Here is a 12,313-nt window from a genome sequence, read left to right as displayed (position 1 = left end):
CCGCCACGACCGGCCGTAATTACACCAAGAGAACGGGCCACTCCGTTCTTTTGTTATCTCAATTTTCAGTTACGCGCTGCTTCGATTCCGCTACGAACTCCTCTTGTCTGTTGTTGTCTAAACGATTTCGCGGGCCACGGAACTCGTGACCACGGTAAAATGGCGTTAGGTTCTCGTTACGGTGGGCATGCGTTTTCTGACCAACTAACGTTCTCACGAATAGACCGATTACTAGAAATTTTAATAAAAAATAAAAATTGTTGGCGCCACGTTTGGTGACTCGTGGCACTCTCGATACATTGGCACACAATTTGAGCCTCGAAGTTCGTAAACTAAATATCGCTTCTTGTATAGTAAACGATCGATCGTCTAAAATAAATAAGAAAAATTCTCGCAATTGCCACGTTCTTCGTATACGACCCTTCGATATAACTTCCTTTGTGTACGGTCCAGGAAGCAGTAAACACAGTTCCCCCGAAAGGAAACGTATCTTTAAAAGATCACGAATGCTCGACGATTCCATCGATAAGCCGTGGTCGTTTCGTGAGCAGAGCTAACACGAGACCGTGGAAGCAAAAGGTGGTAACGGGGAGGGTTGGTACCGAAAGACACACGAACTTGGGAAAAAGATAAGTACCTGTCGGGCATAACTTTCCTCTTTGGTCCGCCATTAGAGCAATTTGAACGTCTCTTCGGAGCCGCAGCGGCAAAAAAAGCCGATGAGTCGTTGCGCTAGACTGAAGAATGATCGGAGAGGCGCCGAACCGCTTTCCCCTCTTCCTCTCTGACTTTCAATCTTACACTCTTTCGACTATCTTCCTTCCTCTTGCTCGTCCTGCAGTCACGTATTCTTACTCGTCTCTCACACCTGAAAAACTTTCTTCTTCTCTGTCTAGCCAAGAACAAACTCCTTAACTCTATCTCTATTTTCTACCATCTTCTTCGTCCCTCGTTGGTCCAGCTCGCTCTTACAGGACTCGTTAGATTCACCCGGGGATTATGTTTCGTGCTATTATAGCTCTCTCCGGCGAGGAACACCCGCGCTTCTTCTCTCCGTTCTCTTCTCGCTTCTGTTCACCGTCTTTCTTCTTCCTTTCTCTTCTGGTTGTTTCTCCTCCTTCGATCCCCACTGGTACGCAAGACATCGTCGTTTCTTCTGCCCACGAGGAGGCCCGGCGGCGCTGATTGATAAAATAGTTGGCTCGTCAGTGCTGAGTGCCGAATAATTGGTTTGTCAGTCAAAGGTGATCGCGTGAAAGGATAATGCTTGTCAACGGGAACGGCCGCGACACGCGTAGTGCGCCGCTTTTTCGTCCTCACCACGCCAAAGGTGATCTTCAACCATGGAAAACGTACAGCCAAAAACGATGCCTTGCTCGGTATACCAATTGATCGCTCAAGGTCCTCTCTCCTATCGTCGGATACGAGTGATTCACTCTTTCGTCGCCGTGATTCAGTTTTACATAGTATACTGCACCTTTTGCAAAACGTGTAGTCGTTGGTTCGTGTTCTGCATCTTTCAAGAAAATAACGAGGCAGAGTAGACATTTGTCGAATTGCGCGGTGGAACATGTTCTTTAACTATATTCAACTGTTAATTACGAACGTGATATCGATACAGTTTAATCGGGAAAATTCTGCTGTCGTTTGAACTAAAGAAACTTACGCAGCTAACTAGTTTGTTCCTCGAAAATCGAACACTAATCGTAGCAAAATTAGAATTTTCACGGAGAATAGAGCTGGTCAAACTTCTGTGAAACTAATACACGGAATTGTCTGCCCTTCGACGAGTTCGGATAGATAAAGTTTCAGTCTATAAACTGTCCTTAACGCGGTGTAGCGATGGATGACTCATTGGATTCGATAAAAAGAACAGCGGCAAATTAAAAGTTGAAGAAGTCAATAAACGAACAGTTCAGAGCTATATCGACCGACAAAGTAACCGGAGGGTGTACATCATCGTTCAGCCAGGTCCGAGCGGCGTCATACATTCTCACGAAATCATTTTTAACATTCTCGAAGCGGTGACACCGCGTAGAGGAGAAGGGAGAACAAAGAGAGAGAGAGAGAGAGAGAGAGGAAAATGGAATGGGGTATCTCGGCGATTTTGAGCAGTACAAACATCAATTTCGGTCCTGGGGGCGTGCAACACGGGACGCAAAAAGAAAATCTCGAAACGGACGTAGATCTCTACGTGGGATCAGGTATATCCTGGAACAGGCCAGCAGCTATCCGTCTCGGTCCCTCTGCAGAATGTTAGAAGATATATTATACTCGAAGAGGGTGGTAACACTTGTTTGATTCAATTCCAGGAACAAGCTCCGAGGCGCCCGTTCAATTTTTCTTCCGCCAAGGGAACTCCCGCCTCTTCTACTTGCGTACGCGTATATATGTATGATGTCTATGCATGTGTGTATACGCGCGTACACACCGCCATCCCCATAGCTCACGACACGGATTCGAGGTCATTACAGAAATGTGATAAGAATATGATGTCCGCTATATAAATCTCTTGGCAATTGATCGACCTTGATTGCAGGGAATAACCATTTTTCTTCGTTGCGTCCGAGGCGCTTCTGGGTGAGTAGTATGGTTTATTGAAGGGTTTCGCTTCGTGTTTGGACTGTTTAATACGTTTACTGTGTAGGATGTGGATTCAAGATCGTATTACGTAGTACTTTTAGACACATATGTGTACAATATTGACTCGAATACAGGATTTTCGTTAGTTATTAATTCATCGGTTAACTCCTATGTAATTCTTCTTCCATCGATGTACAATTATAACTAAACTAAAAATCTATTATAGCTTCGATTTAATTAAAGGTTAATTAATATATCTAATTAAACGTTGCTTATAATTTCGAGCGGAATTCTTCGTGACCAAATATCGGAAACAATGGGACAAAGCTTCGGAGATAAGCGAGTCCCGCGTTATTGCACTCGAACCGATTGGAATTTGAATTACCAGGGTCAATAGACGGTCGATGCAACCTGTTGCGATAAAGTTGTTCCGGCGTTCAGATCGAGTCGAACGAGGACGCCAGTTGAACGAGGTCACAAGGAATAAAGTTGTCGAGACACAACCTCAGGAACACGATTCCTTCATATGATCGCGCACGACTCGAGACATCTTGCACAGAAAAAGACCAAGGGAAAAAAAAGGAAGGAAAAAGAAAAAAAAAGAAAAAAGGACAAAATAAAGAAAAAAAGCAATCCAAATAAAAGAATGAAAAGGAACGGCCATAGAAGCAGATCAATGGGTCAACCTGTCGCAATAAAAATCTCGTGGCTACCTGAGTAAAGCGAAGTAACGGGGTAGGTGGCAGTTTAACCATCGTGTTCAGGATCGTCGGTGGCATAATCAGGATGCTAGAGTAGCGCTACCTGGATGTCGGTGATGGCGGGGGCTGAAAGGAGCGCCATCGAGGAAGGAAGGAAGAGAAGGAACGCGCGTGATGTCCGCAAGAAAGCGAGGTAAAAGGTGTCGCGGTGGGCCTGCCGCATGCGGGCACGCGTTAGAATCCGATTGTGTCCCGGAAGGGAAGAAGAAGAAGAAGAAGAAGAAGAAGAAGAAGAAGGGCAGGAAAAAAAAGGAGTCAAGTGGAAGAACTGCGGCCTCGGAGACGAAGACGGAAAAAAGGGCAGTGGGTAGGAAAGGAGAAGAAAACGGAACGGGTGGCCGGCTAAACGAACCCTTCCTCCCAACTCGACCAGCCCCGCTGGACTTTAATTCCTGCTATTATTGAAATACGTGGCCGCCACGTGCCACGGGGCGACTGCTCTTTCCTTCCTACCGTTTCAGCCCACAGCGTCAAGGGAGAGTTCTGCACGCGAAAATCGGAACGCGCACACACGGTTGGAATGTGACTTGCCGCTCGAGGTATACGTATACCTGAGACCCCCTGGATGCTCTTCCTCGAGGATAAACTTTCTTCGTTGCTACTCGTCTTACCGGATACCGTCTTATAGGCACCATTAAATTACATGTAAATGTTTCCGTGTGTAGTTGTAAAGATATAGATACAGACTTACGAAATATAATATATTTTACTAATATATTATACGAATATATTATAACATTTTGAAATTTCTGATTTTGAAAATAACTTTTATCAAATAAATTAGTCTATGGTATTCTAAACAGTCTGAGCGTTCGATATAACGCGTATAATTATTATCGTGAAATCCGTTAAAATTATGTAATAACTGAGTGGAACGGTTGCTGCACGGTTGATAGCGTTCCTGTTGCAATTCATTTTTGTGTCATTGACGCGATAAATTTCTATAGTGGACGGTTCTAATGTACGCTAGTATATTAGTTGATTTTTATACCGACCTATAAAATTTGTATAATACAGGTAATTGGAGCTTGATGGTATTTTAAACAGTCTCTGTGTTTGGTATTAAGTACAATTATGACCGTGAAATCAGCTAAAATTATGTAATTATCGTGTTAAACCGTTGCAACGTTGATACAAAAAACAGGGCAAGTAGAAGAAAACACAGTAAAGTAGAATGTAATTGCACAGCTCTGCCGGAACTCGACAAGATAATCCAGTTGGTAAACGGCCGAGGTGCATTAAAGTTTCAACCGCGCTTTCGGCCTATCCGTCGATAACGATAATGACAAACATTATCGCGGAAGTTTATCAATGCAAACACGCGTCGCCGCAAACACTAGATTAGATTCCCTTCACAAGCAAATTTAACGTTCCTACTGATAAAAAAAAAAGGGAGAGAAACAAGTCGAGAAAAAAAAGGGGAAAAAGGGAGAAAAGAAAAAAGAAAATACGATAAAAAAAATCCAGATAATCACTCGTTCAGCGAGCACAAAAAATTCTATCGTCACGACGAACCTGCTGATTACTTTAATCACCGAGAGAAAAAATGCTCTAAATGCTTTACAGTATGTACGATATAATCGCAATTTATAGTGTGATCGCACACACGATCGTTTGCTTGGTTGTGTGCGCCCATTTAGCGAGTGCAACTGCAGATCACTGATAAACACGAACCTGCCATAGCTCGGTGTCATAATATTACAGTCATTATGGTAACAACGTTTTCCTCGCAGCATCGTATGCCAGGATACTTATGCATCGTGATCTGCCATCTCGTCTGGTATATAAACGGTCGTGAAGATCATTGTGCAAGCCAGACAACAGATTTGCACTGTAACGTTAACTCGCGGCAATCGATAGTTCCTTAATGCCGGTGTCGTACTTACGACGTGTCATTCACGAATAACCACGTTTGTTGTTATTAATCAACGTTTAACGCTGCTCTTCGAGTAGATAAAAAAAAAAATAGATATTTTTATAATTGATTTAATTTAATACATGATGTAGATTTATTATTCGATGCATTATTCGCATCGTTAACCATTTCCTATCTTTCATTCGCCACTTGTTAGATGGATTATGTGCAATCAATAAAAATGCAACATCATTGTTAGTATTATTATCTAACGTTCTTTAGATTCTCACGTTTGTCATCGTAAATATCACAACGAAGGATTCATTAAAGGAATTCATTACACCTGTTAAGTATCGCGCCATTGTCTTGCCGAGCTGGCTCGTGAATAATACACCGATGACGCCATAAACGACAGTTTATGATGTATCAGTTAATAGTCTTCTCCTAGAAGGGCACTTAGCCAGGGTACTTGTAGTCGAGTGGCCGGCGCCCATATATTTTATTCATGAATCACGAGGAACACCCCACGATTAGGCAGGATACTCGTGGAATCGGTTCCTCCTTGTAATCCGTAACGACGTGTTTATGCCGTCGTCGTAGGCGAAACTTTCGCACGATTTCTCGGGAAAGATCTCCTCCTGTCTTTCTTCTTCCATCGTGTCCCCCTCTTGCCCCTCTCTTTCTCTTTCTTTCATCGATTTTTCGCTTTTTTCTTCCGTGAACCTCGATCCACGATGAACGATAAGGTTGAATTTACAACAAGGATATCAAGACTCATCCTCGCGAGCAGTATTTTTTCAGACGTTGCCCCATCAGCTCATTCCTACCACGAGAGTTTTTATATTCACCATAAAATTCAACGCATTCGTTGGTTAAAGTAATTCTACAATTATAGGACTGCCTCGATAGTCAGCAATTTTATAGATAATTTGTGCACCGTCCTTGACTTTCGTGTGTCAGAATTATACCGATATTATATTGTTACAGCAAGACCATTTTGCACGATAATTTACTGATTAACGATATCAACGATGATGTTAAATAAAATTTAAATAAAACGTTATTAACTTCTTGTGAAAACTGTTCCTCGTTTCTCGACTGCTTCTGAAATTTATAATAATAATTGCTGCAGCATCTGTCCGTTTACAAGAAACTTCTTTCAGAAAAATCAAGAAACTTCTAATCAAAGGTTACGGTTCCCAAGCGAAAGGAGGTTCGATGAAACGCACGACAGCTAAATACGCGAATGGAAATCTGCAAGTTCACGTCGATACATGATCACGTTTCGGTCCCGTCTCGATCTGCTACGAAGTCTCTTTCTAATGACTATCTGGCCGCCGATGCATCTGTTGAACGGTAAATTACACGTGTCAGCCAATATTTCGTTATTATCGTGACAGGCGAACTGACGTACACGGCTTTACAAAGTAAGTGAGAATAACAATGATTAATATTCGTAACAACCTAACGACAAGGGTTACACGCGTGTGTACGTACGGTGCACGTGGTATTAATTGTTGCATGAAGCAAATGGTATAGCTGCAGAGCCAGTTACACCGTTCGAAGGATAAGGTAAACATCCTGACGTCCTGCTATTGCTATTACCCGACCCTGGTACTATTATTATCTTCACGATAACATGTAATGAATGAGAGAAAACGAGCGCGCCATTATCGATAATTTTCCCTCAGGTGCATCGTATCCTTAATGTCCCTGCTTAGGCGGTTTTCTAATATCCACGTAAACCACCAGGCCCTCGGAGCGTCTCGAAAATGAAATTATCGCATGGCCAGCCATCATGGCGATCCTTAAATATTCCTTCGTTCGCTGGTAAATCGTAGGTGGCTTGACGAGGGTTTTCTTGATCACGCGACAACGTTGTCACGATCATTGATGGATCTCCATCGATGGAATAATCACGATACTTTGAATCTATTTGAATTTCGTTTCGAGTCTCCTCGCGTGTTTAAAATATTACTGATGGAAGGAGGCTCCTTTGACGTGCAGTTTAACATTTTCGACTTTCTTGACCCTTTTTAATGAAAGGTAGTTGAGGCTGATTCGCGTTTATACGTGGAACACATATCAATATATTTATTAATTTCACCGTGTGAATCAATTTTGATAACGAGAGCCAGCCGCGTGTTAGAAAGCAACACGATATCTACTTCGATGTAATTTCAATAGCGATTAAAGCCACAATCTGAAATCTAAAACTGGTTCTCCTTTCAATTAGTCGCAATCCCATTAACGAGACCGCGACATTATTCCAACTGCAGGTTTGTCATAATAGCCGTGTATAAGCTTTTAAAACGATCCCGCGCTTAATTTTATAGGCGCTTCAGTCGCCAACTCTGCTCGAAACGTGCATTTACAATTGTGAAATTAATACATAAACAGAGACCCTTTATATTATCCTGATTTATAGTCACGTTACTGGCTGCGCCTTCGAAGGAAACATTAAACGGATTAAGTGGAGTCTTTTTAACAGCGAACGAAGACATTTTATCACATTAACAAAGTTGCTTATAGCAATAAATTTATACGAGAAAAAATTGTTTTCAAGAATCGTAATAATTTCTCGCGCTATTCATAAATTTTTCAATCTGTATCGTAAATGACATTGTTTATGGACCAATACCGGTCAGTAAGCACAGAAAGTCAGCGATCTGTCAGGTAAAACGACATCGATGAAGCACGAAATATTTGTTAAGTCAATCGTTAAATCGATATTCCACGATCGTTCGGCTTTCGTCCCGATAATACCAAAATTCGCTGTAATCGTTTCACGATTCGTTCGCGTCCATGCAAACATCGAACGTTCCGACCAAAACTTTCGAAAGTACTCCATAAACACTAGAAGAGAAGGGTTAATCGTACGAAAGAGATGGAAAAAAGGGTTAGGAAGGCTAACGGGATCTTCGGCCACGGGACTCGGTTTCGGCTCACTCCCACGATGTGGGACCGTGATCCACGTTGCAAGCACCATAACGGGCGCCATTCAAGAAAATAGTGAACGCAGTATAAAAGAAAAGTCGACGGATAGAGCAGTTGAACGCGCGCGGCCAATAGACATGAAACTCGAACTGGTTTCGTTCGAAAGATCGGGAGCGCGCCTCCATTCGACGAGTCGTTCATTTCCCAGAGTAATTCGAACGAGTTTCGTCCGGTATCCAGTTACCGGTGCTCTGACATCGGGATGATTCACCGTTATCCCCTTCCCCTCCTTCTTCGAAACGAATATTCAAGCCGAATAGAAATTTCTGGCGGCAATTTCCCCGTTCGACTAATCTTCCAAGAGATTCGTAGCGCAACTACGAACCGTAGTTGGGATACACTGCCTGTCGAAGCCGCTTGATTGTCCTTCAGAAATTGAAGAGGAATTTGTTGAATAAATGTTAGGGTGCGCTGAGAGGGCTGTGCAGTTTTGTTTGGAGTTCATATTGCATTGGAAGGATAAGACCTACATTTAGGTACGATTTGCGAGCAAGAATAGGAGAAAGGGTAACAGAGATTTCTTCGGAGAAATATAAAATTGTCGAGCAATTCGTGCATTTTGTAAAAAGCATGCAAACGCGAACAAATGATACAAAAGATACGAGAATAAATGGACAGCTTTGGCACTTGTTTGAATTTTCGAAAAACTTTACTGCTACCATTTTTCCTCCTCATCTGTCTATATAATTCTCGAGAAAATACTACAATATCATATCAATTTCATAGCTTTGTATCATGACACGATCGTTAGTTTTCAAGAACTATTCCTTTCCTTGGATCAACTCGCACGTTGCAATAGGAAAAAGCAAACAGGAGAAACAATATCGCGGTATCCTTCGTTTCAAGATATTCATCCAACGTTTTGAGTCCTGTCGATATTATAGGAGAGATAGAATTATCCGAATCGACGGAGATCGTTCTGATATTGAAATTATAATCGCATCGAGACACGTACTCGGATCTGTCGGCCAGACTGACAAGCTTCGACACTTTAACGACCGGAAACGTGGCCGCAATATTAGCCGTGTTTCCTCGTGTTCATCCGTGCTCTCCCACCTACAGTCACCGGCCCTTCTAATCCACTACGAAAACTTTTCGACCAACGAGTGAATCTCCAGCGCGTTCCAGGCGGCCCGTCATTATAGACGGTGACTCAGAGAGCGAAACCAGTTTTCGTGCCTTTGCGCTTCCTTTTTTGCGCCACGCGGTATATGACGTTATACAGGGAGTTACCGATCGTAGCCAGGACCCGATGGAATTCGACGGACGCCACCTACTCTTTTCTCCGTGTGAAAATTTCTTTCCATGTGTTTTTCGCGGGCTACCGTTTTGTAAGACAGTTTTCGAAGCTTAGAGCGCGAGATTTATAGATACATCGATCGATGTAATCAATTTTCGTTATACTTTACCTGTAACGAGATTCGAAATTTCTTGATAAGCGGTATTACGTAAATAGTATTACACGCATTCATGTAACGTACATTGCGAATAAAATAAATATGTAAAAAAAAGATTTCTCTTACCGATATCCTATCATTACAAATCTTTTACAACTATGTCAGCGATCTACGCAATCGCATTGATTGATGTGAGAATATGTTCGAGAAAATAAACTCGTGTCTAGAATTTCTAAATAGAAGTTTAATTACCAGCTGTTGGAAACGAACTTCGAGAAGAGGAAAACGTTCTGTAATTAAACATCAAAACTTAATTTTATGTTGCTTCGAGTTAAATGTTAAGTATGTTCCATCTTCGATATACCGACACTGCAACCTAATTTAACCTGCTATTACCTACCACATTTAGCTAATCCTACCTCTTATTACAAATAATACCTATAATCACGAGTATGACACTTTTGCGGACTCCATTTCTTAAAACTTCCTTCTCTATCCTCCTGTGTCCAATATAAACGTTCTAATTCGCAGACTACTTTCACATTCCTCGCCTTGTACGAAAAACTAACATCACGAATATTTTTGCATCCATCGTCTATAATCGTTTGCTATACTTTCCTCGATGAAAGTCGACTTTGTCCCGATCGAACTGCTTTCACTCAAATCGCCCATGTCACAGCTTGTATAATTAAAATACTGTTTCGCTCTCGCTATTGAAAACTTCGAATAAAAAGGACGGTTCGGAAGAGGGGAAGATTTTCATGAGTCGGCTTAAACCGTGTCGATGTCTTTATTAATGAACCGACCGCGTAGAAATAACCGGGCTGGAAAAGCAACGAGGGCGCGCCGCCTGGAACTGGAAATCTGAATCGGCGCTGATTGGGGGGATTCGCGTTCTTGTTTGCTTTTGGACTGTTGAAAAATTCGGCACGATGAATAGGCGTTCCGAGAACGTGTTTCGACTCGCGACGTGGCCCGCAGAAGAAGAAAAAGTGCAAGGTGAACGGAACGAGTCGGACCAAGAGATAATCGAAATCTAATGCAGCCGCGGGATTTCTTTCTCTCCGCCGCGAGACTTGTTGATCGTGTTGAACGTGTCGCTTCAGTGCCCATAGAAGCGTTTAATTGTACCGGTGAATGTAAATCAGATGATAAATGAGATATTTTTGCAATAAGATCAGTTTATTTCTTTTTCATTTATTTCAATTAATTCATGCAAGATACGATAACGTATTCTATTTACATGGAATAGAAAATGAGCGATAAAGAAAGGAATTTAAGATTTTGGAGGACGGCTTAGTTTCTAGCTGTTAAATCAACGAAATACAAATACTTTATGCAAATCAATTTTTCTTCATCTGATAATGAACATATTTCGTCGTATTAATTATAAAACGAACAGATATCCGCTCGACTGTTAAAGGATCAGGATTAACCTATATTTCTACATTTTTAAATTATTCCATTGTATTCTTCAAATCTCGTAAAGGTTCATTTAGATAGTTCGTGATACATAGTAGTTTAAACTGAGAATAAATGGATATCCTCGAACCTGGTTTTACAAATGTCAATTTCTATCGTTCGAACAAGAAGTTATAGGTGGAACAGAGGATCAGCGAACCTCAACTATAAATTTGGATAAATGGAGTTTTACTACGTCGTTAATCATACTGTTACATGCAGCGTACCTAGGTTTTAAATTAACCCGCACTTTGCATATTTATTGACTGCAGCAGGATGACTGGCACTCCTTGCCGATAGGGGATTATCGATTTAATGCTGTGATTACGATGTTATCTTGGAAATGTACCCATTGTAGCTGCGTTGGTAAGCTACTATGTCTAATAGGGAATTAATTTTTTTCTTTCTTTTTTCTTTAAACGCTTCTTATTCTAATCTCGGTGTTTGCAACAGATGTTGACAATAGATGTCTTTTTTTCTTTTTTTTTTTATTTGGTAAACTATTTACAATCAATTATCATTGAGAATTATAAGTAAATTAAACAATAGATGTTTGCGATAAATATTGACAATGACCGAAGAAGAGCTTAGCTTGTTAATAATGTAACAAAGAGCATAAATTATCCTTACCAGCTACGAAATAAATATCGGTTGCTTGGCTAGATTAGAATTGAAATTAAATTCCCATCTTTCTGTAATAAGGCAAGCGCAATTTTTTACAACATGGAACTTTAAACTTAGGTAAAAATTCCTCGAGCCACATATTATGTAAGATTGAGAAACGGCAAGAATGTTTCGGAGAAGCGTTTCAATTTACGGCGTGTACCCCACCTGCCGGTTGCACGAAAGATAGAAATACACGAAAAGAAGCGAAGAAAGGAAACGGAGAAAAAATCGAATTTCGTGGTAGAGCTTCGGTACGAGAAACTGGCGAATCTTTGGGATTCCACTAAACCGGAATGAAGGAATAGGGGAATACGGGAATTATGCCTCTCGGGGGGTGGAGTTCATTTTCCATGCTGAATGCAGTTGACTATACTTTTTTTCAATGCGAACGACGTTTTCAAGCGAAACCGCTCCTCCTTCGTAATGTGTATCACTCGATCGTCCAATGATTTTTCCGTAGGTTGCTCGAAATTCTTGCCACATTGTGTACTGATATTTTTGGAAACGTGTAGTCTATTCTAAAAGCTAAACAAAGCAAAATGTTGATAATAAAATAAAACGCATTAATAATCATTATCGAAATCATTTTAAGC

General features: G+C 41.3%; 2 long non-coding RNA genes across 2 annotated transcripts in view; one reads left to right on the top strand and one right to left on the bottom strand.

Moving 5' to 3' along the window:
* The window catches only part of LOC112213384, a 9,494-nt gene extending 8,419 nt beyond the window's left edge, over positions 1-1,075 (bottom strand). Inside the window, exons 1-2 of the long non-coding RNA XR_002947287.2 lie at positions 935-1,075; positions 638-868 (exon numbers count right to left, since the gene is read on the bottom strand). This is a non-coding gene — a long non-coding RNA (uncharacterized LOC112213384). The remainder of the gene's footprint in view (positions 1-637; positions 869-934) is intronic.
* Positions 918-5,339, top strand: LOC112213383. Its single transcript, XR_002947286.2, has 2 exons — positions 918-2,580; positions 2,972-5,339. It is a non-coding gene; the product is annotated as an uncharacterized LOC112213383 (long non-coding RNA).
* The last annotated feature ends 6,974 nt before the right edge of the window (positions 5,340-12,313 follow it).

Source organism: Bombus impatiens, unplaced genomic scaffold (genome assembly GCF_000188095.3).
Source record: "Bombus impatiens unplaced genomic scaffold, BIMP_2.2 scf_0640, whole genome shotgun sequence".
Lineage (NCBI taxonomy): Eukaryota > Metazoa > Arthropoda > Insecta > Hymenoptera > Apidae > Bombus > Bombus impatiens.
This window is presented reverse-complemented; position numbering and strand designations above follow the sequence as displayed.